Here is a 25,536-nt window from a genome sequence, read left to right as displayed (position 1 = left end):
CATTTGGAAAAATATGCACAAAATGTCATGGAAAGAATCACTTTGCCAAACAATACTTTACAAAAGTAAAAACAAAGAAAGGGCAACAAGTCCAAGTCAATGTGATTGAGGACACTGATTTAAGTGAGACATTTTTTGTAGGAATGGTGTCATGTGACAATATAGAAAAGGATACAGAAAATCTGCAGCCCTCAGGAATAAACAATGCTAAACATAAAGTTAATGCAGTAAAAGAGGAAAAATGGATGATCCCACTGCAGGTAAATGGAGCATTAGTTACATTGAAACTAGACACTGGGGCAAAAGCAAACTTAATCAGTATGAGTGACATTAAAAACATGAAAGAAAAGCCCAAAATACAGAAAAAGTCAGTACTACTGAAGGACTATAATGGACCGAAAATAGATAGCTTAGGTGTATGCAGACTTAGTGACAGTCAAAGACAAAGTGCATCATCTCATGTTTTCTGTTGTGGCTGAAGGACTTGATTCACTACTAGGTGACAAAGCTTGTGAGGACTTAGAACTGGTCAAGAGAGTCTACCGTATAAACTGTGCCATAAGCAGACCAGATGACTCGGTGGATTCTGTAGTAAATAATTTCCAGGATGTGTTCAAAGGATTTGGAGTTCTACCATTCACTTACAAGATCCAGCAAAAGGAGGATGCTCAGCCAGTGGTACATGCTCCACGAAGAGTTCCAGCACCTCTGCGTGACCGGCTCAAGAAAGAACTGGACAGAATGACCACACTAGGAGTCATCAGGAAAGTTGAAGAGCCAACAGACTGGGTTAACTCTATGGTATGTGTGAAGAAAAATAACAATGATCTAAGAATATGCATGGATCCAAAGGACTAAAATGCAAACATAAAACGTGAACGCTACCAGATTCCCAAGCGAGAAGAAATCACCAGTGAAATGTCAGGTGCCAGATACTTTACAAAGCTTGATGCCTCAGAAGGATTTTGGCAACTAAAGCTGGATGAAGAGAGCACCAAATAGTGTACCTTCAACACACCATTTGGCAGGTATTGTTTCCTCAGAATGCCTTTTGGGATAATATCTGCATCTGAAATCTTTCATAAGAGCAACGGAACACATAATTGAAGGTCTGGAAGGAGTTCGTGTCTATGTTGATGACATCATCATCTGGGGCTCCACACTGAAAGAACACAATGAGCGACTGACTAAAGTGCTACAGAGTATACGCAGGAATGGACTGAAGCTCAACAAAGCCAAGTGTCAGTTTGGCGTCCAGGAAGTCACTTTCCTAGGAGATATTCTATCTGGTAAAGGAATAGAGCCAGATATGGAAAAAGTAAATGCCATACTCAAAATGCCCCGACTCACTGAAAAAAAGGAGTACTACGCATCATGGGGATGATAAACTTCATTGGAAAGTTCATTCCTAGTTTGTCAGCCAAGACAGCCTGTCTGCGAGACCTGCTACATAAAACAAATGAGTTCGCATGGACAGAAAGACATGAACAAGAGTGGATCAATCTTAAAACAGTGTTGACAACCACACCAGTACTCACTTTCTTTGACCCAACAAAGAGAATCAAAGTTTCAGCGGATGCATCAAAAGATGGCCTAGGTGCGGTCTTGCTACAAGCAGAGGGTGAAGATTGGAAGCCTGTTGCCTATGCCTCCAGGTCTATGACTGATACTGAGTGTCGATACGCCCAGATTGAAAAGGAATGTCTAGGCTTGGTAGTTGGATTAGAAAAGTTCCATGGCTACATATATGGACTTCCCACCTTCACAGTTGAGACAGACCACTGCCCACTGGTTGCCATCATAAATAAGAACCTGAATGAGATGTCTCCAAGGATTCAACGACTCATGATGAAGCTGCAAAGATATGACTTTGAACTGATCTACACACCAGGCAAATACATAATGTTAGCAGATGCACTATCCCGAGCACCCAAAATGAGTCAAGTGAGCTCTACTGAAGAAGACGTGGATGTTCATGTGAGTATGGTCACTGCTGCGCTGCCCGTGTCAGACACAAAATCAAAGCATATAGCAGAAGAAACGGTAAAAGATACAGTGTTGCAAACAGTAATAGAGAACATTCATCATGGTTGGCCAAAAGGTTCCTGTCCAAAATACTATCAGATAAGGTCAGAGTTGAGTGTCGTAAGTGGACTATTACTAAAACAGAACAGTCATTCCACAGGCTCTACATCAAGACATGCTCAAAAGGATTCATGAGGGACACCTCGGAATTGAAAAATGCAAAAGGAGAGCAAGAGACACTGTTTATTGGCCTGGCATAAATAAGGACATTGAGAACATGATAGGCAAATGTGAGACATGTCAGAAACACCAAAACAAACAAGCAAAGGAACCAATGATAGTAGCTGACATACCAACAGCACCATGGCAAAAGGTTGGTATGGACCTCTTTCATTTGAATGGTAAAGAATATCTAATAGTGATTGACTACTATTCTAACTATCCTGAGATTGCGCTGCTTTCAAGCACATCAGCAAGCAGTGTCATAATGCATGTGAAATCCATCTTTGCCAGACATGGAATTCCCAGGATTGCCGTTAGCGACAATGGTCCGTGCTTCAACTGTAAGGAGTGGCAACAGTTTGCAGCACATTATGACTTTCAGCACATCACATCCAGTCCTTTGTATGCTCAGTCAAATGGTAAGGCAGAGAAAGGTGTTCAAGTTCTCAAGCAGCTACTGAAGAAAGCAACAGAAAGCAAGTCTGATCCTTATCTCGCCCTGCTGAGCTACCGAGCCTCACCTTTAGACTGTGGTTCTTCACCTGCTGAACTACTAATGGGTCACAAGTTGCGCACCACGCTGCCCTGCTGTGCAAATGAAAAGCAAAGTAAGGAAAGGAGACAGAGACTTCAACTGTTAAAGCTGAAACAGAAATCATACTATGACAAGTCATCCAAAACTCTAAAACCATTGACAAGGGATGATGTTGTCAGGATTGAGGATCCAGATGCATGGAACAGGAAAGCTACAGTTCTTGAGGAAGTACGACTAACGTCATTGAAATAAAGAATAGATTTGCCTTCCAAAGCTAGGCTTTATTAACTTTAAAATCTGCAGCACATCTTTCCACATCCAGTCCCAACCAAAGCTGGAAAAGAACTGAATTTAAGGTGGCCACCACACATCATGTGACATCAACTACCAATGAGATTACAACATATATCCCAAGGCAGTTAACAAACAACCAATCACAATACTTTTACTAAACAAGGAATAATCACCACATTCACCCCTCCTTTTAAAATATACTCCAACCTAAATAACCTTTACAATTTATAATTAATTATTTACAACTAAAACTATGCACAACAAGAGTAAAACTGTTTACATGACACAATACTAAGTGAACAACAACAAATAATAACATTGCACATAAGTATTAAGTATCTCTCAACTAAAACAATATCATATATTATTTCAACAATTTTAAAACATTACTATCAATTTAAAAGTCCATTTTCAATCGGTCGACCGGATATCTTGTTCGTGTCGACCTTCTTAACCTTGGTGAAATTCCTTGCCCTCCCACACCAGAAGGCACAGAAGTATCTTCAGCAGGAAGGCTGTCCATATCCCGATTTTCAACGGTTTCCGGATTAGGAATCCTATCAGAAGGTAAACTGGGACGGTCATAAACATCCATCAAGGGCTGACTAATAGAAGTATAATTATCTGCAATCGGATTGGAGACATTCGTAGTATCTGTAACAGTATCCACATTATCTAAATCATGACTATTGTTAATATCCTCAGAAGAGGGCTGGCCACCACAAGGGGCCAAGTCTTTAATTGAAACGGTACTTTCTTTCCCATCTTGGAATCGAATATGAGCATATTGGGAATTTGCCTCCAACAGCTCCACCTCCTCCACTAAAGGATCATATTTTGACAATCTAACATGGCGTCGAAGCAGCACAGGTCCCTGCATAGTAAGCCATGAAGGTACCGAATATCCCGTAGTAGATCTCCGCGGATAGTTAAAGAGCCTTTCATGGGGGGTCACATTAGTAGCCGTTGAAAGCAATGATCTAATGGAATGCAGGGCATCAGGCAGTACCATTTCCCACTGTGTATTCTTAAGGTTCCGGCATGTCAAAGCCAACATAACTGCCTTCCAGATCACCCCATTGTATCGTTCGCACTGTCCATTACCCTGGGGATTATACGGGGTAGTTCTACTAGTAGAAATTCCCCGACTCTGAAGGTATTCCTTCAACTGGGAAGACATAAAAGAACTTCCCTGATCTGAATGGATATACACAGGCATCCCAAAGATGACAAAAAGTTGAGTCAGACATTTGATAACTGTAGCAGCTGATACATCTGCACAAGGAAAAGCAAAAGGGAATCTTGAAAACTCATCCACAACAGTAAAAATATATCGGTTTTGAGTAGTTGAAGGAAGAGGCCCCTTAAAATCGACGCTCAAACGTTCAAAAGGAGAAGTAGCCTTTATAAGATGAGCTCGTTGAGGCTTAAAGAAATTCGGTTTACACCGAGCGCAGATAGAACATGATGAAGTCATCCGCTTGACGTCTTCAACTGAAAAGGGCAAATTCTTACTGCGTACGAAGTGTATCATCCTCGTAACCCCAGGATGACATAAGGCATTATGAAGATTAATAAGCATATCTCCGTGAATCACAGAACAATAAGCCCTCGACAGTGCATCAGCAGCAACATTATCCTTCCCCGGATGATAAACTATGTCAAAATGGTAACATGCCAACTCAATCCTCCATCTCATTATTTTATCATTTTTGATCTTTCCAAAATGTTTAACATCAAACATAAAGGACACAGATTTTTGATCAGTTACCAACGTGAAATGTCGCCCCGATAAATAATGTCTCCATTTATGCAATGCTTCTACTATTGCGTATGCCTCTTTCTCTATTGAAGAATGTCTTTTTTCACTATTGTTCAAAGTACGTGAGAAAAAGGCCACAGGTCTTCCATTTTGGTTCAGAGTAGCCCCAATTGCAAAATCAGAAGCATCCGTCTCAATCACAAAAGGAACTTGCTCATCAATAGAATGCACAACTGCTCCTAAAATATCCTTTTTAAAATTCTCAAAACATGTCCTGGCCTCCCATGATAGAGGATATGTCGTAACCCGAATAAGAGGCCGGATCTTCCGTGAAAAATTTGCAATCCAATTAGAATAATAAGAAAACAGTCCAGCAACTCGTTGCAAAGCCTTAGAATTAGTAGGACAAGGTAAATCAATCAATGGTCGCAGATGTTCTGGATCTGGTTTAATCTTGTTTCCCGAGATAATATACCCCAATAGATTTACCTCAGTAGTCGAAAAGATGCATTTCTCTTTATTAAAAGTTAAACCAACTTTTTCCGCAGCTTGAAGGAATCTTTTTAAATTAGAATCATGCTCCACCCTTGATTTGCCACACACTGTGATGTCATCTAAGTATGAAAAGGTGTCAGAGAGGGAGTTATCACTTATAAAAGCATCCATTGCCTGTTGAAAACAAGCAACACCATTAGTAACACCAAATGGTATTCGGCAAAACTGATACAGCTTTCCACCAGCCTCAAAGGCCGTATATGGTTGATCCTTCTTAACAATAGAAATCTGATGATAAGCACTCTTTAAGTCAATAGTGCTAAAAGCCTTATACTGAGATACTTTATTGATAAGCTCATCAATCTTAGGCAAAGGGTACGCATCTAATTGAGTATACCTATTAATAGTTTGGGAATAGTCTATCACCATTCGTTTCTTGTGTCTCTCGTTAGTCGTGACAACTACCTATGCTCGCCAAGGTGAACAACTAGGTTCAATGATTCCTTCCAATAAGAGACGTTGAACTTCAGAATTAATAAATTCTCTATCCTGACTACTATATCTTCTTGACTTGGTAGCAATTGGCTTACAATCCGGCATCAAATTGGAAAAAAGTGATAATGGAGAAATGGATAAAGAGGTTAATCCACAAATAGATAAAGGTGGCTTAGTCCCTCCAAATGAAAGACTAAGAGACTCGTGTAACTGAAGCACATCATGTCCAATCAAAATATCCGCACAGAGATTAGGCAAAACAGATAGGCGTATATCAGTATACGTATTACCTAGAAGAATCATTTTCACAAAGCAACAACCAGCTATTTGTGAAGTAAGGGTCGTCTGAGCCATACACACCTGATACGTAACAGGCGAAATTTTCAAATGCTTCTCCTTCGCAAACTGAAGACTTATAAAACTCTCAGTACTGCCCGTATCTATAAGGGCCTTCACTTCCAACCCATTAACTTGAGCCGTAACTATAGCTTTGTTTAGGCCATGAGCAAATGCAGCAGAAATTGATGCAATAAACACCCTATCTAAAGGCTGAATAGTCACAGAGGAGGAGGTGGTAGAGGAGGGCCCTCCCACACCAGGAGAGGAGGAGGTAATTGAACCTGATGATTTGCACACGCGTGCATAATGACCTCTCTTGCCGCATTTACTACACACAGCCTCCCGAGCAGGACACTTCAGACGAGGGTGCTGGATATTCCCACAAAAATAACACTTCTGAATCCTAGAGGCAACAGCCGCCGAAGTAGAAACTGTTTCAGAATCTAGTAAACCACTCCCATTAAGTCCACATAATTCCTTTTCATCCGAAACTGCCGAAACCATAGTCGCAGGCCGATTAAAAAGAGCATAAGAATCCGAACTTCTCTGAGCCACATCCAATGTAGAAGCTTGCTCAAAAGCACTTTTAAGATCCAAAGTCTTATTTTCTAACAACCGCTGATGAATTGATCTAGACAGTAATCCATTAATAAAAGCATCCCGTACCGATTCTTCCTTATATTCTTCAGCCGTCACGGCCTTATAATTACAGTTAACACTAAGGCACTGAAGTGCTTGTAAATAAGTATCCAAAGATTCTCCCACCTGCTGCCTACGGGCAGATAGAAGGTGACGTGCAAATACCTCATTCTTTGGTTTAACAAAATCTTTTCCAATGTAGAAATAGCCACTTCATAAGTTTTACAGTCCAAAATATATTTATATACATCCGGAGCAATGTAGTTGATCAGCATATTCAGCTTATTTAGAGACTCTTGATCCAACACGCCCAAAATGTTTTTAAATGTACAATACCAATGTTTCCATTTATCATCCACTCCAGCAGAATTGGGGTCAGCCTTGAATCGTTCTGGTTGAAGATATCGCTCCATTCTAAAATAAAGTTAATAAATTGAAATAAAGAATAGATTTGCCTTCCAAAGCTCGGCTTTATTAACTTTAAAATCTGCAGCACATCTTTCCGCATCCAGTCCCAACCAAAGCTGGAAAAGAACTGAATTTAAGGTGGCCACCACACATCATGTGACATCAACTACCAATGAGATTACAACATATATCCCAAGGCAGTTAACAAACAACCAATCACAATACTTTTACTAAACAAGGAATAATCACCACAGTCATACACTGTTAGAACTGAGGAAGGACAGATTCTCAGAAGGAACCGCCGTTCCCTGCTGAAGACACAAGAAACTATCTAAGAGCAGATTGCTGACAATGCCGCAACTGAATCTTGTCGTTCACCACCAGAACAATCTCATGAAAACACATCAGACTTACCCGTGCTGAGAAGATCCACACGTGAAGTAAAAAAGCCTGATAGACTTAATCTTTGAGTACAAAGAAAAACTATATTGAAAATGTATTGACTGTTGTGAAAATGTTTATGTTTATAGAGCAGTAACAAAAGTGTTACTGATATCATCTTTATCGTTTTTCTTGAAAGTTGATTGATATTGATTTTGTTAACCTCCAAGAAAGGGGGATGTAATGATCAATAACATGTCATTCTAGAGTGGTACACCAGATGGAGCCGTAGAGCTGTATAGAGCTGTATATTTAGTTGTATGTGTTTAAGACTACACTACCCACGATGCACTAGGCTACCCACAAGGCAGTAGTCAAGATGGCTGCCTGCACACAGAAGTACACATGCTGAGTCTCTACAGATGCTGTACCTAAAGAACATGTATTGAATAAATGACTAGCAAAAGCTAGCTGTTCATAATGCAAACGTCTAGTTATTAATGAACATAACAAACCAGAGGGGAGAGGAGGAGAATTTTTTTTCTGCAGCAAGCCGTTGTGATCTGGAATGCACTGCCTGAAAGAATGGTGGAAGCAGATTCAATTGTAACTTTCATAAGGGAATTGTATAAATACATGAAAAGGAACAAATTGCAGGGCTATGGGGAAAGAGCAGGGGGAGTGGAATTAATTGAAGAGCTCTTTCAAACAGCCGGCACAGGCACAAGCTGTTTGCTTCTATGATTTTAGGACTCCACAGGTGCACTGTTTACTGCCCCTCCCTCACATCGCAGCCCCTCTTTCTCTTCACTTTGCCATGTCGTGTGAGCCACGGTTGGAGCACATGGTGCTCTAAATCTTCACCGCTGCTCCATTGTGCCACTAGCTCAAGCCTGTGTCTGGCCTCACCCACCCCTCCCCCTGCAGAAGCCTTACACACCACCAGGACAGACCTCTTGTTGGAGAAGACAAAGTACAGTATCTTAATGTTTCCAATTCCACATATAAAGCCCCCATCCTAAAAAATAAACAAGCTTGGGGTTTCCATAGCCTTTGGCTGACTGTGAGCAATGCCACAGGAAGTGCACTAGTATCCTGTTTGGAATCACACATTACCAAGGTACTTGATAAAATTGACCCAGGCAAATCTTTTGCAATCAATGGGAGATGGAGTTATGGAATAAATTCAACTGGGAAGGATACTGAATCAGAGTATAACTAGGGTCACAAAGACTAGCAGATACATAGGAACATTATTAGTAACATTAGGAACAGGAGTGGGCCATTCAGCTCCTGAAGCCTGCTCCACCATTCTATTACATCATGCTGATCTGTATCTTAACGCCATTTACACTCTGTTGACCCATATCCTTTGACACCCTTACCTAACAAAAATCTATCGATCTCATTCTTGGAAGCTCCCATTGACCACCAGCATTCACAGCCTGCTGTGTGAAAAAGTGCTTCCCGATTTCACTCCTAAAAGGCCGGGCTCTAATTTCAAGGTTACGCGCCCTTGTTCTAGACCCCCCCACTGGAGGAAATAGTTTCTCTCTATCTACTCTATCAAATCCTTTGAACATTTTAAGCACCTTGATCAGATCACCCCTCAATCGCCTACATTTATGAATAGAGGGGAGAGGTAGGGAGACATGCCGAGAAGGTGGGTAGGTGGGGTCAGCCTTGTAAAGGTACAGGCTTGTTTGGCCTAGTGACCTTTTCCTGCTCCTAAAATTTCACGGGCCCTGAATTTCCTGACTTTCTGCCCCTGCACTGCCGTAACTTCGCCAGAAATTCCTGTTGACACATTTAAACGGGGTTTCTGTTGCAAAGATATAGCAGCAGAGCCTCTGAGGAAAGTCAGGGCCCCTGTGTTCTTTCTAGCTGTGGTTCGAAACTCCTGCCTTGAAGTTAATAAATGTCGTTGTACGTGGTACTAATGCTGTGTTTAAAACAAACGTTTTTATACATGGGAACGGGCTAGGCAATAATGATAGACCATCGCATGGTAATCAATCCTGTCACGGTATTTGTTGGCATAATTGGGGAGTAACGATCGTCTGTCTAATCGACCATTGATCAGCCGCTGCTGAAGGAATTTAGTCAAGAAAGGAAGGGGACGAAATTCTGCAGCTGGAGTGGACAACCCGGGTTGGACGACACGTGTTATACATGTTTGCTTACCCTGGCTTTGCCGATAGGTATGGAGGCTGGCAGTGCACTGCCACAAGTATCACTGGGGTGGGGGAGTGGGATGGGGAACGTGGGGTGGGGTGGGGAGTGGGGTAGGGGAGTGGGGTGAGGGGAGTGGGGTGGGGGCATTGGGGGAGTGGGGTGGGGGCGTTGGGGGAGTGGGGTGGGGGTGGGATGGGAGAAGATGGGGGAGTGGGGTGGGGTGCGTTGGGGGAGTGGAGTGGGAGGCGTTGGGGTGGGGGTGGGAGGAGGTGTGGGTGGGGGGAGTGGGGTGGGGGATGTTGGGGTGGGGGTGGGAGGGGGAGGGTGGGGGGAGTGGGGGAAGTGGGGTGGGGGGCGTTGGGGGTGTGTGGTGGGGGTGGGAGGTTGGGGGTAGTGGAGTGGGGGGGCGTTGGGAGAGTGGGGTGGGGGTAGAGTGGGGTGAGGGAGGGTGGGTAGAGTAGGGTGGGGTGGGGAGGGTGGGTAGAGTAGGGTGGGGGGATTGGGTTGGGTGGGGTGGTGGAAGGGTGAGTGGGGTGGGGGAGGGGTGGGGGAAGTGTGGGGGGAGTAGGGTGGGGTTGGGGTGGGGGTGAGGTGGGGGGGTGGATGTGGGGTTGGGGGAGTGGGGTGGGGGTGGGGGTGGGATGGGGTAGTGGGGTGGGGGAGTGGGGTGGGGGGAGTGAGGGAGTAGGGTGGGGATGTGGGGTGGGGGGAGTGGGTTGGGGCGGGATTGGGGTAGTGGGGTGGGTGATGGGGTGGGAGTGGGGGGGGCGTGGGGTGGGGGAGTGGGGTGGGGGTGGGATTGGGGTGGGGGGCGTGGGTGAGAGAGTGGGAGGAGTTGGGGTGGGGGAGTCGGGTGGGTGGAGTGGGGTGGTGGGCATGGGGAGTGGGGGTGGGGGGAGTGGGGTGGGTGGAGTGGGGGTGGGGTGCGGGGCGTGGGGTGGGGGAGTGGGGTGGGGGCGTGGGGAGTGGGGTGGGGGCGAGGGGTGGGAGAGTGGGAGGAGTGGGGGTGGGTGGAGTGGGGTAGGGGTTGGGGAGTGGTGTGAGGGGCGTTGGGTGGGGAAGTGGGGTGGAGGGGGTGAGTGGAGTGAGTTGGATGGTGGGGGCATTTCCAGAATACGCAAACCAGAATAGACCAACACCTGTGCAGATTGGGCACAGGACGACTTGCTGGTAAATTGGTTTGCTTTGTGCCTGTTTTACAACTGAACGTTTTACGTTGTTTGCCTTCCTTTCGGAACACACAGTGGGTGTACTTTCAGCACCAAAGGACTCCGGTCCCTGTTGGGAAGAAGAGACTTGCACCGTACTGACTTCAATTATTAACCAAGATTTTTCTGACTTGTTTGAATAAGTTATGTGTCTGCGCCAGGACAGGAATGGAATATGTAATTTAATTCCTGAAAGCATAAATCATTAAATAAACAATGTCTGGATACATAAAAAGCTCAAACTAAGATGTCATTAATAAATATTTATATCTGAAAGGCTGCTGATTTCAATGAATATACAGCCATGAGTGCAGTTAATAATACCACAGACCAGAGACTTGTGCTGCTGTCTGTAGGATCCGACATGAAGTGACGTTGGGCAGTCTGGATCTAGTTTCTCGCGAACATGGGGCTCAGGATGTGGCCATATTTATTGCCCTGAGAAGCCCTTCTATTGAGAAGATGTTTGGTAGGCCACTTCAGAGGACATTGAGTCATCCACGTAAAGTTGGACTGGAATCACATGCTGGCCAGACCAGGTAGGGGTGGCAGGCTGCCTGGAGGACATTAGTGAACCAGGTGGGTTTTTACAATCTGGAAGCTTTCAGGGCCATTTTTCTAGTGCCAGCTCACTAATTACCATAGTACAGGAAACTCTCGATTTACCGGCACCTAAATAACCGGAAATCTCTGTTAACCGGCAAAATTCAGGAGTAGGTTCAGGTAAGTTTTACTTCATATTAGTGGCCGTTCCTGGATCTGTGGCCATGTAACCGGGATTCCTGCACCTGTTGCTATGCAACAGGGACGCCTGGATCTGTGGCCATGTACGGGGCTCTCGTACCTTTTACTATACCTCTCTGTAATCCGGACTTTTTGATAAACCGGCACCACGCCGGTCCCGTCGGTGCCGGATAAAAAAGAGTTTCCTGTAATTGAATTCAATTTCACAACTTGCCCTGGTGGGATATAAACTGACAAGATCTGATTTGCTCGTCTAGGATCATAACCACTAAACTACCACACTGTACACGCCGACAGCATAGCAATAAGAAGTCACATTTATATAGCGCCTTTAACATAGAAAAAAACAACCGAAAGAGCTTCGTTTTTTTTAATTCATTCACGGGATGTGGGTGTCGCTGGCAAAGCCAGCATTTATTGCCCATCCCTAATTGCCCTTGAGAAGGTGGTGGTGAGCCGCCTTCTGGAACTGTTGCAGTCCATGTGGTGAAGGTTCACAAAACACAGAAGGAAAAAATGGGCACTGAGCCAAAGGAGATATTAACAGGGGCGACCAAAGCCTTAGTCAAAGAGGTTGATTTAAGGAGGGTTTTAAATGAGAAGAGGAAGGTGGAGAGTCAAAGGGGTTTAAGGGAGAGAATTCCAGAACATTGGTCTTCAGTAGCTGAAGGCACGGCCTGGTGGGGCGAAGGGAAGGGGGCAGCACAAGAGGCCAGAGTCAGAGGAATGGAAAAATGGAAAGTTGTAGGGCTGGTGGGGGTTAGAGGAATAGGGAGAGGTGAGGCCTGAGACAGTGGCCAGGGAAGGGGATGGAATTGGTGGCGAGGGTACAGTGTATGTAGCGGAGGCCAAAGTACATCAAAAAACTGCTCTTAACTTTGCTCCAATTGGTATAAAATAGGCAACCTCATTCCGAGGACACAGGACAGCTGGTGTGGGAAGTGGTAATGTGTCACCCTGGTACAGTGGGGTTGGGGATGGGATATCTAGTTGGAACAGTGTGAGAAATCTTTACTCTGCAGCTAACCCATGCTGTACCTGACCGTGGAGTGTTTGATGGGACAGTCTAGAGGGGGCTTTACTAACCCGTGCTGTACGCGGAGTGCTTGATTTCTTCATTGATCGGGGTGGGGGGGGGGGGGGTCGTGGTGGTGAGAATGTGAATTAAGTATAACCCAAGACCTGGCTGCAGTGCCGAAAGAAATGACCTCACCAGGTGTGCAGAGGTAGGAAACCACAGTCATATCTCTCCACTCCACCATGTCCGCACCTCCCTTCAGTATGACAATTCCTTGGAAGTTTCCCATGGTTCCTCATTTGGCAGTCGGGAGGACTTCACAACACTCTGAAGAGCTGCTCCTCGGATCACCCCTTCCAACTGCTGCAGAATCTTGTTGCTTCTTCCTGTCTTGATACACATTAAGTTCAGCAGGCTGATACATGTTGAATGCTGAAAGCTCTTTTACCAATGGTAATCATTTACCCGCTTCTACTCTTCTGGCAGAAGTCTACCCATGACAAGAGGGAGAGAATACATGAGTGAGAGAAGGAGAACACCAGACCCTCTTCTGAAGAGCCTGCAGTATAAATCTGTTACTTAGTGCATCTGATTCTGGACAAAAAGTAAGGTAGACTTGCATTAATGGAGCGCTTTTCGTGACTTCTGTACATCCCAAAGCGCTTTATAGCCATTGAAGTATTTTGAAGTGTAGTCACTATTGTAATGTAGGAAATGCGGCAGCCAGTTTGCGCACAGCAAAGTTCCACAAAAAGCAATGAGATAATGACCAGAAATTCTGTTTTAGTGATGTTGGTTGAGGGATAACTATTGTCCAGGCCACCAAATAGTGCCATGGGATCTTTTACATCCACCTGAGAGGGCAGACGGGTCCTCGGTTTAACGTCTCATCCAAAAGATGGGCAAAAATAGACAACTTGCATGAGATCAGAAAGATTGTGTTAAGTATTATTATCTAGCAATGGAATTCATTCACGGGAATCGGAACTGCTAGGTTGTTCTTTATTCATTTGGGCCCATATTGGGGTATTTTGAGATGACGGGGACGATTTTCTACGGTCGCCCGTCTGTTTCTCACTTTAAAAATTGGCGTCCGGCAGCTGATCATTGGGAAAAGGGCAGGGGAGGGGCACCTCAGATGTCCCATTGAACCCCTGGGTCCACCAAATGCAATTTTCAGGCGGGCCTGTAAAGGGGCAAGCAGCCCACCCACCTGTTTCCTGCGGGAAGTTGCTTAAATATTCAAATCGGGGTCCACCGCCAGTGACAGGTCCTCGAGTTATAGATGCATTTAAGGGGAAGCTAGATAAGTACATGAGGGAGAAAGGAATAGAAGGATATACTGGTGGGGTGAGATGAAGTAGGGTGGGAGGAGGCTCGCGTGGAGCATAAACACCGGCACAGACCAGTTGGGCCGAATGGCCTGTTTCTGTGCTGTAAATTCTATGTAGTGTGATTACAATTTCCAGGTATCAATGGGGGAAGCATGCGTCACACTCAGGCTGCCCGTTTGTACCAAGCTTGGAGCAGCCTAACCAGGCCTTAACGGGACCGCTAAAACCCGCTCATACAAAAAACGGACTGGGAAATTATTAATTTGTATATTTGTGGGGCCGGGAGGAGCAGGAGTGAGCCTCTTGAGCCTACAGAAAAACTCCATCCCAGTGCCGGCCTAAGCCAGGCCCACACCCCAAGCCCTACCCACCACCCCGCTAAGTATGGGAGCCGGCTGATATTTCGCTCTCCCGCAATAGGCCAGTTGCAGCGAGGCCCCCACATGGCGCCCGCAGCTCACTGGCAGCCTGAGGTGAATGAGGCCCGAACCCGGAATGCTTACGACCAGTGGTGCTTCGCTACATACGTAAGTGGGCCAGTGAACGCAGTGGGGGTGGCGGGAACCGCTGGGAACCATTTTGAAGAAACGCTCAATTTCCCGTTAGGCTGGTTTCCGTACTGTGATCTGAAACTGGCCTTTTTAAGTTTAAATCTCTCCCCGAGGCCCTAGCTTGCTAGGGACATTCAGGTGTCCCAGCACTGTAAATGATGGGAAATACGTTGTATGTAAATGACGGCAGCACCGCCGAAGGCAGGGGAGCCAAGAGAACCGTTACCCTTGCTTCTCACAGGAAGTTCAGGTCCTGGGTCTCTTTTCCCTCTCTGGCTCCCCGTGCCCATTGCTCTTTCCTCTTATTCTGTTGAATTACTGTCTTTGCTTCTCTTTTCCTCCCACATGTTTCCTTTATGTTGAAGCTTGCCCTCCGATACTGCCATTTGCTGTTATATTTTAGTCTCTGCTGAACTCTCTTCAGTTCTAATCCTTGCCCTTGAGGTCAGTGATAAATTTTTAGGATCTGTGCTGTATCTCGCCTCCCCGTTTCTCTCTTACTCTGCTCCCATTTTATTCGAGCCTTTCTTGCTTTTCCCAGGATTGTTTTTCCCCCACAGTTCTGATCTGGGTCAATCTTGTTCTGTTCTCTCCTGACGTCATCTGCCTCTTGATCCAACCTTCTCCCTACCGGTTTCTGAGTCGGTCACTGCTCCGGCTCTTTTACGTTGCTTCGTCTCTCACTCTAACCTTCTCTCGTTCTCATTCTTCCTTTAAACACCTCCTCATTCTTTCTCTCCCCTCCATTCCTCCCCATTTCTCTCTGGTGTAAAGCAGGAGTTGAAACTAGATATAAAAAAGGGGTTATAAGGTGGGGGGAGGGAGGGTCACTAATCATTTGGGAAGATCTTTTTGAGGGTTAAATCATTCAGATTTCCTTTAGGTGCATTGTTTAAGCACGGAGGCTGAGGGACTGCACACAGCCAGCCTGATCTAGCTGTGCTCAAAGAATACAGACACAGAAAATCTAAGCTCGACATCTGCACACGTCTCCATCCAGTGACTGTGTAAAGAAGCGCTTCACAAGCCCAAATATTTGAATATTACCAATATTGGCAATCATTAAATTACCGGCTTGGATACAGAGGTGAGCTGTGGCTCAGTTGCGAGCACTCTGCCCTCTGAGGCATAAGGTTGTGGGTTCGAGCCTCACTCCAGAAACTTGAGCACAGAATCTCAGCTGACACTTCATGCAATACTGAGGGAGTGCGGCACTGTCGGTCTTACGTTAAACCGAGGCTCCAGACGTCTGCTCTCTCAGATCCCATGGCACTATTTGGAAGAACGGGGGAGTTATCCCCAGTCTCCTGGACAATATTTATCCCTCAACCAACATCACTGAAACAGTTTAATTGGTCATTTATCTTATTGCTGTTTGTGGGAGCTTGCTGTGTGCAAATTGTCTGCCGTGTTTCCTACATTATGACAGTGACTACACTTAAATAATTGGCTGTGAAGTGCTTTGGGACATCCTGAGGCTATGAAAAGCTCTAAGTAAATACAAGTTCTTTCTTTCTTTTCCCTGCCTTCTAGAGAAACCCATTAAATTACATTTGAAGAGCGTAGGACTTTATCGAGAGTGCAGGCGATCGTGTAGGTATCTAATAATATATTGAGGCTTGGCTGCAGTGCACAATCTCAGCTCTTTCTAATGTTCTGGGGATTGCAGCTTTCTTCAAAGATTAATGCGAGTGTCAGCACTGATCTGACGCTTGGAAAATACATCTGATAGAGCCCAAGGAATCCTGGGACATTTTTATAGAACTCTGCTACTCCATCACAGCTGGTTTCAAAGCAGCAAGATGGGAGGGGGGTCCAGAACCAAGCACGATGCTTCATATCTGACAGATTCCACTGCAGGTGCATCAGCATCACGGTGCATTTGCATCAATGTATTTAACATTTTGTGTTCAAACTCATGAAGGATTTTGAAAGAGTAAACAAGGAGAAACTGTCAGGAGGGCTGGTAATCAGAGGACACAGATTGAAGATAATTGGTAAAAGAATGAGAGAGGTGGGGTGAGGAGAATTTTTTTTAATGCAGCAAGTTGTTATGATCTGGGATGTTAAGGGGGAAAGAGCAGGGGAGTGGGACTGATTGGATAGCTCTTTCACAGACGCGATGGGCCGATTGGCCTCCTTTCGTGCTGTATCATTCTATGGCTGCGAAATTCGGTAGGTTAGCACCTCCCGTTAGCGCCTGGCGGGGGCACTAAGGGGTTAGCACCCGGCCGTGGCGAATCCAACGCTGCACGCGACCTTCAGTGGTGAATTAGCACTGGCGCTAACCGTTAGCACCTAGGCTTCTAGTGCCTCTCACATGGTGACGTCAATGCGTGTGCTACGCCCCGTTAACGGCCTTGATACAAAATTCCTTTTTGCTCCCTGCTTTAGCGCCTCACGCCGACAACGCCAGTAAGAGGAGGTGCTGAGCACTCCGAGGTGCGCTGCAGGAGCAGTAATAAATGGGAATGCTACCGTGTCACTTGAACATCGCGAAAAAGGCGCTTTCAGTGATCGCACCGTTTATTACTTGCACCAGTCTGCTGCCTGCATGAAATTTTTACACCTTTTCCTCAAACATCTCCAAATGCTGCACTTTCTGAAAGTGATGGGGGTGGCAATGGCAGTCGCTCAGGTCACATTGAAAAACACCACTGATGACTATGAGTTTATACAGCGTGATTGGCCCTTCCCTTTAAGAGATGGAAGCAGCCTGTGTGATTAAAGAGTGCCATTTGACTGCGCGCGACCTTCTTTATCACTCTGCTGGTAGCGCCCCGCTCTCAGAGGTTAGTGCCCTAAGTTAGGAGTGTAGCGCTTGATGTAGCACTCCACTTCCCTCTTGGAGCACTAACAATGAATTTCGTGGGAGTCGACAATGATTAGCGCCTGGTGCTAAATCTTAAACTTTTAAGTTTTAGCACCCCAAATGGGGCTATACCGAATGTCTCCCTCTATGATTTAATATTTTTAGTGCACAGAGGGGCCCTTCTCCCCACACCTTAATATGGGTGGATTGTTCTCAATGCGATTTGTGTGAAGGATAGGAGAACAGAGTTCGGGGGGACGGGAGGGGGAAGGGGGTTGAAGGAGGGGCAATTGTCTGTGCTGACGTATAAATGGACCCGCTCCTTGCTGTGGCCCCTGCAAATCGGGAAATCCTTCTCCTTCTGCTGTGTACTGCATGGAAATGAGACAGGAGTTGGCCAATTATAAAAAGAAAGAAAGACTTGCATTTCTACAGCACCTTTCATGACCACCGGATGTCCCAAAGCGCCCTATAGCCAAAGAAGTACTTTTGAAGTGGAGTCACTGCTGTAATGTGGGAAACGTGGCAGCCAATTTGCACACAGCAAGCTCCCACAAACCCCAATATGATAATGATCAGATAATCTGTTTTTAGTGATATTGGTTGAGGGATAAATATTGGCCGGGACATCGGGGAGAACTCCCCTGCTCTTCTTCGAAATAGTGCCATGGGATCTTTTACATTCATCTGAGAGAGCAGACATTTCATCCTACAGACAGAACCTCCGACAGTGCAGCACTCCCTCAGTACTGCACCGGGGTGCCAGTCTAGATTACAAGCTCAAGTCTTAAATGTTTATAAGTTTTTTCCTTCCCTCTTGAGTAATAATCCAGCTCCAAGGGAAGTTACGCACACCAGCAGATTTCTTCATCAGCTCTGCACTTTTTTCATAGCACTGTGCACCCTGAAGAACACATCGGGAAAAATATGGAGAATTCAACCTCAAGTTCCTGCGGCAAACCCCTGGGAGTGGAGCTGGAGCAGAGTGGAACTTCCATCAGCCACATGGATCCGCCCCTGACCTCATCCCAAATCCCGGGGTCAAGGTGCATTTGCATAATTTGGGGGTTCTGCCTCAGCCGGGGTAGGCAGGGAGGGGTATCACAGCAGCACTTTGCTGCAACGTGATTGGCCGGCCATGTTGGGTGAAGATAATGAGAAACGTGAAGAAGTGTCTTGGATTTCAAAGTTCTCAGGGCTAATTGGCCACTCTGTGATCGATGGTCACGGGCGTTTGAAGAAATAGCTGTCCTCACATCTACCAGGGTCAAGCCCTGGCACACTAGTGCATCTGCTGTAGGCATACGTTACATTGCGGCAAGGGTGGCGGAACTGGCCTGGTTCCTGGTGGATGATGTCAACCCAGCAATCCCACCCTCTTCTGTAATGTCTGCCTGGGGAAGCGGGTAGTCCAAATTTTTCCGCACTCTCTCTGCACAGATTGTGATACAATGAACCGTGCTGATAAAATCCTCAAGGGATTCTATAGGGTGGATAGAGAGAAACCATTTCCCCTGGTGGGAGAATCAAGAACAAGGGAACATGATCTTAAAGTTAGAGCTAGGCCATTCAGAAGCAAAATCCTGAATGGCCTAGCACTTTTTCACACAAAGGGTGGTGGAAATCGAGAACTCCCTGTCCAAAAGACTGTGGATGCTGGGGGGGGGGGGGGAGGGGTCAATTGAAATTTTCAAGACTGAGGTTGATAGATTTTTGTTGGGTAAGGGTATCAAGGGATATGGAGCAAAGGCGGGTAAATGGAGTTACGGCGCAGGTCAGCCACGACCTAATTAAATGACGGAGCAGGCTCAAGGAGCTAAATGGCCTCCTCCTGTCCCTATGTAATCCCTTTCCCCCCACTCCACAGAATCAGATCATAGAATGGTTACAGCACGGAAGAAGGCCATTCAGCCCGTCGAGCCTGTGCCGGCTCTCTCCAAGAGCACTTCAGCTAAGCCCACTCCCCTCGCCCTTTCCCCTTAGCCCTGCAGACTTTGGAGGAATTTTTTGGCTTTTGTGTCTAACAGTAGATTCTAGTCTAATTATCAGATGTCTGGTATTTTTCTATCACCTCCACACACAGAACATCTCCACAGCCACCCCACTGATCCAACATGATTTTTAAGAACCTGTAACATATTCTTTTAATTGAGAATTCCATGATCATGCCAAAAATGCAGGATCCCACAAATATCAAAAAGAAAGGGAGAGAGAACATGGTAAATCAGTCATTGTTCAGGAGGTGACACCAAGATTGCACTTTTCTTTTCATTCCTGGGATCGGGCATCTATGGCAAGGCCAGCATTTAGTGCCCATCACTAATTGCCCTTGAGAAGGTGGTGGTGAGCCGCCTTCTTGAACCACTGCAGTCCTTGTGGTGAAGGTGCTCCCACAGTGCTGTTAGGGAGGGAGTTCCAGGATTTTGACCCAGTGACGATGAAGGAATGGCGATATACTTCCAAGTCAGGATGGTATGTGACTTGGAGAGTAGCTTGGAGGTGATGCTGCTCCCATGCGCCTGCTGCCCTTGTCCTTCTAGGTGGAAGAGGTCGGAGGTTTGGGAGGTGCTGCCGAAGAAGCCTTGGTGAGTTGCTGCAGTGCATCTTGTAGATGGTACACACTGCAGCCACGGTGTGATGGTGGTGGAAAGAGTGAATATTTAAGGTGGTGGATGGGATGCCAATCAAATGCCTGGAGATGATCCTCTGCCCATTATGGGAGCCGTCCGATATTCATTCCCAGTTGACAGAAATAACATTTGGGCGGTTTTTACACTGGGCGGGGGATCTGCATAAACAGTTGGGCAAATTGAAAATCTACCCCCCGACAAATCTCCCAAGAATGGCCAGTAATGGAGGTTGCTCTACTCATCGTGTCAACGTTTGGTCCATTCTGTTCCACCTTGCTAATCTGCCACAGCCAAGGAGGGTGCTGGGACATCTCCAAGTTGAGGCTGCCTGGGGAAACATCTGGCACAGTTGTGTTCCTTTACCTCTACAATCAGTAGGGAATGAGATGAAATGAAGTGCGGAAATACTGCTGTGTTCCTCGACAGACCATTCCTGGAGAAGCCTTCACCTCTCTCAGCTAGCCTTAGTTCAACAACAACAACTTGCATTTATATCGCACCTTTAATGTAGTAAAACGTCCCAAGGCGCTTCACAGGAGCGTTATAAAACAAACTTTGACACCGAGCCAGAAAAAGAGATATTAGGGCAGGTGACCAAAAGCTTGGTCAAAAAGGTAGGTTTTAAGGAGCGTCTTAAAGGAGGAAAGAGAGGTAGCGAGGTGGACAGGTTTAGGCAGGGATTTCCAGAGTTTAGGACCTAGGCAGCTGAACGCAATGGTGGAGTGCGCAAGGGGCTAGAATTGGATGAGCGCAGAGATCACGGAGGGTTGTGGGGCTACAGGAGATTACAGAGATAGCTTAGCCCTGAAATCCCCATTCTTATCAGCACAGACAATCTCACCACTTCAACAATAAAAACCAACTCCTTCGATGGTCAATCATTCACTGCTATAATTTATCTTCTTGGTGAAGGCATGCATTGCATGAAGTGTTGTGTGTGGAAAAAGAGGGATGACGGGGATTATTAAGTACTTTGTTGTACTTGATTAAGTCTTGGCAGGGAGCATAAATAAGATTATGCTATATGATGCATTACTGAACTTTGAGTTGGAGAATGGATGAGAGTGTCGGATGCAGAAAGGGACTCCCTGCTGCTCAACGGAGCTGGAAAACTTTAAGCTCAGCAGGCAGGCCACTGAAGATGAATGGAATGTTTCAAGCAGAAGATGTAATACTATCATTTTGGAGATGGAGAGTAATGAGGTATTGCACAGTAATAGCGTTCCATCAATAATTTAATGGAAAACATTTGGTTAAACAGCACAGTAAATGCAGCACCTGCTCTGTAACTTCAAAGATTAACACTGAGCAAGGTAACTCACGACAGGATCAATCAGACCTGCTGGTGGGTAATTGGGGGCAGCTGACCTCACTAATTGCAGCCCTAACGATACACACACACTCCACCCACCCAACCACCCAACGAACGCACACACTCACACGCTCCACACCCAGCACACCCACCCACTGCACCCACACACCCACCTACCACACCCACCCACCGCATCCACCCCACTACCCACCGAAACCACCGCAGCGCACCCATCTACAGCAACTGCACCCACCCTCCGACTGCACCCACCACAACCACCCCATACACCCACCACAACCACCCCTCCACCACCCACAGAACACCCAACACACTCACTCACAGCACACACCCCACACACTGACACACCCTCTACACTGTCCCATCAAACACTCCCAGGTCAGGTACAGCACGGGGTAATATGTGACTCCAGACCCACAGCAATGTGGTTGACTCTTAACTGCCCTCTGAAATGGCCTTGCAAGCCACTCAGTTGTAACTAACTGCTACAAAACATAATGGCCCAGTAATTCGGGTCCAAATGCGTGAGTACGGTCTGGGTACTCACGCATCTGGCCGGGTGAAATGCCGGCGTTCAGGAAACACCGTGCATGCGGAGAACGCCGGCATTTCCGGTCCTCTGAACGAAGGGGTTCAGAGGCACAGCGCGTGCGACTGCACAGGCAGCGCGTGCGCAGTGAACTTCGTCGATTTCATTCATAGATTCAGTGAGGGTAAGTCCTTACAAGTTACACTTGAAAAAATCATGTGTAAAGTTGTTCCAAGGCTGCGGAGGAAGATATATTTTATCGTGGAGCTTCTGAAAGGCAATATTTTTGTTTGGGAAAGTGAGGAAAGTTATTTTAAGAAATGCTGAGGTTAGTTTTAAAGTTTAAATTTTTTTTTTTTAAATGGGTTTTCAGTACAGTAGGTAGAAGGAGCAATTGTGGCTGTGTGAATTGAATGTGAGAATGAGTGTTCTAAAATGAGTAATGTAACATTTCCAACACTTTTAAGAAAGAAAGTTTTCATCAGTAATAAGTAATTATGTATGTATGTCCGCATATATTCCTTTACGTATATGTATGTATGTTTTATATTCCTTTACTTATGTGTATGAATGTATGTTTTTAATTATGATTTTCCAATAAGTTACTTTCTCTGAAAGTCATAATTAAATACATACATTCATACACATAAGTAAAGGAATATATACATACACGCAAAGGAATATATACAGGCATACATACATAATTACTTAAAAGAATATATTACTGATGAAAAGTTTCTTTCTTAAAAATGTTGGAGTCACTTTCACATTTAATAAACACAGCAAATTCAATTAACATAGCCACAATTGATCCTTCTACCTACAGTACTGAAAACCCGTTTTAAAAAACAAAAATAAACTTTAAAACTTACCTCAGCATTTCTTAAAATACCTTTCCTCCCTTTCCCAAACAACCGCAGCCTCTGGAGCAACTGTACTCATGCTTTTTTCATGTGTAAGTTGTAAGGACTTGACCTCACTGAAAGCATGAATGAAAGCTGCGAATTTTACTGCGCACGCGCTGCCTGTACAGTCGCACGCGTTCTGCCTCTGAACCCCTTCGTTCAGAGGACAGGAAATGCCGGTTTTCCCCGCATGCGCTGTGCATGCTGAAAACCGGCATTTCCTCCGGACAGACGCGTAAGTACCCCGACCGTACTCGCGCGTTTGGAAGGGAATTACTGGGCCAACATTTTACATGTCAATAAAATGAAAAATTTAACAATTGCACGATTTGCCCCCTCGCATCTGCGACTGAGGGTCCAAGGAGGTGCATTGCGCAACAGGTCATCGTTGTATGTATCCTCACACTGTTCCCTTTCGGGAACTGTATGAAGTGGTGGAATGATTTCTGGCCACGTTAACACTCCTTCCGTGACCATAACCATCTTCATACCAGCCATTAGGGTGGTTAGTCCTATGGCGTGAGGGTTTTACGGGCTCCCACAACCCATCTGAGGGGGGGGGGCCACCCACACCCGCGGACGCAAGTATCCCGCTGGATGTCCACCCAGAATTTATAGTTGGAGCTCCGACTCCACTTGCCAGGACTGTCTGGAGCGGGGTTCGAAACCCTACTCCTTCTGGCCCAGCGGCGGGGATGCTTACCGCTACACAAAAGGCCCACTCCGCGCAAAAGGTGACACCCATACGTTTCCTGCGCCTTTTCCCTCCCCGTGACTGGAGCCCTATGCTGCCACTTGAAAGACCAAGCTATCATCTGTCCTTTTTGCGGCGCCTTTGACTTCGCATTACCAATGATGAGCAGGCGCTGCGTCTCCACCTCGTTGAGGAGATTGCTGAGGTCATCATCAGTTCAATTGAGAGTTCTTTTAATGCCGTGAATTGTGCTCATTCCAGCCATTTCACGTTGCTAATCGGATTGGGCCTTTGGCGTAGCGGTAGGATCCCCGCCGCTGGGCCAGACGGGGTAGGGTTTCGAACCCCGCTCCAGACAGTCCCGGCAAGTGGAGTCGGAGCTCCGGCTCTAAATTCTGGGTTGACATCCAGTGGGATATTTGCGTCCGTGGGTGTGAGTGGCCCCCCCTCCTTGTATAGCTTGTGGGAGCCCGTAAAACCCTCCCGCCATAGGACTAACCACCCTAATGGCTGGTTCAAAGATGGTTACGGTCACAGAATGAGTGTTAATCACGGCCATAAATCCTTCCACCACTTCATACAGTTCCCCAAAGGGAACAGTGTGAAGACACGTATGACGACGACATTGGTAAATAAATAAATGGAATAAAAAAAATTATTTTAGGGCTTTTAAAAGTCTTTAAATTGCTTTAATTCTGTTTAAAAACTACTTCAGATTCTTCAAAATAATGTAAACGTTTTTAAAAATTTATAAAAGTTACCAAAAGCTTCATAAAAATACCAAAAACCTATTTAAAATGCTGCTTTGCATGTAAAAATGCTTAGCAGCTTGTGAGAAACATTGGGGGCGTGTCCTATTAAACTGAGACCTCAAGGGGCGTGTCTCACTTGCACAGTGCGCTCCAGGCTTCACGCTGGCTGCACTCCTGGGCGGCGTGACGTCAGACGCTGCCCGGGATTCTTATTTTGCAAACACGAATTCCAGGCGTCCCTGGAGGTGAAATGTCAGCGCGTCGGGTAAGTGCATATACGGGGCTTACACGCGCGGCAAGCCACCGACCCGAATTACTGGGCCAATAAGAATGAAACCGGATGGAACACATGGCATCAACCTCGGCACCGGCTACGGACACAGCAATGGCACACCCAGCCCAGTTGACCCTGCAAAGTCCTCCTCACTAACATCTGGGGACTTGTACCAAAATTGGGAGAGCTGTCCCGCAGACGAGTCAAGCAACAGCCTGACATAGTCATAATAACAGAATCATATCTTTCAGCAAATGTCCCAAACTCCTCCATCCACGGGCAGGACAGACCCACCAAGGGTGGTGGCACAGTGATATACAGTCAAGAAGGAGTGGCCCTGGGAGTCCTCAACATTGACTCCGGACCCCATGAAGTCTCATGGCTTCAGGTCAAGCATGGGCAAGGAAACCTCCTACTGGTTACAACCTATCGTCCTCCCTCAGCTGATGAATCAGTACTCCTCCATGTTGAACACCACTTGGAAGAACTACTGAGAGTAGCAAGGGCACAGAATGTACTCTGGTTGAGGGACTTCAATGTCAATCACCAAGAGTGGCTCAGTAGCACCACTACCGATGGAGCTGACCGAGACCTGAAAAACTTAACTGCCAGTCTGGGCATCCGACTGGTGTTGAGAGAACCAACACGAGGGAAAAATCTACTTGACCTCGTCCTCACCAGTCTACCTGTTGATGATGCATCTGTCCATGACAGTATTGGTAGCAGTACCACCACACAGTCATTGTGGAGATGAAGTCCCATCTTCACACTGAGAACACCCTCCATCGTGTTGTGTGGCACTACCACCGTGCTAAATGGGATAGATTCAGAACAGATCTAGCAGCTCAAAACTGGGCATCCATGAGACGCTGTGAGCCATCAGCTGCAGCAGAATTGTATTCCACCAAAATCTGTAACCTCATGGCCTGGCATATCCCTCACTCTACCATTACCATCAAGCCAGGGGACCAACTCTGGTTCAATA

This window comes from Somniosus microcephalus, chromosome 20 (genome assembly GCF_052327205.1).
Source record: "Somniosus microcephalus isolate GS21.2 chromosome 20, FLI_Smic_1.0, whole genome shotgun sequence".
Classification (NCBI taxonomy): Eukaryota; Metazoa; Chordata; class Chondrichthyes; order Squaliformes; family Somniosidae; genus Somniosus; species Somniosus microcephalus.
This window is presented reverse-complemented; position numbering follows the sequence as displayed.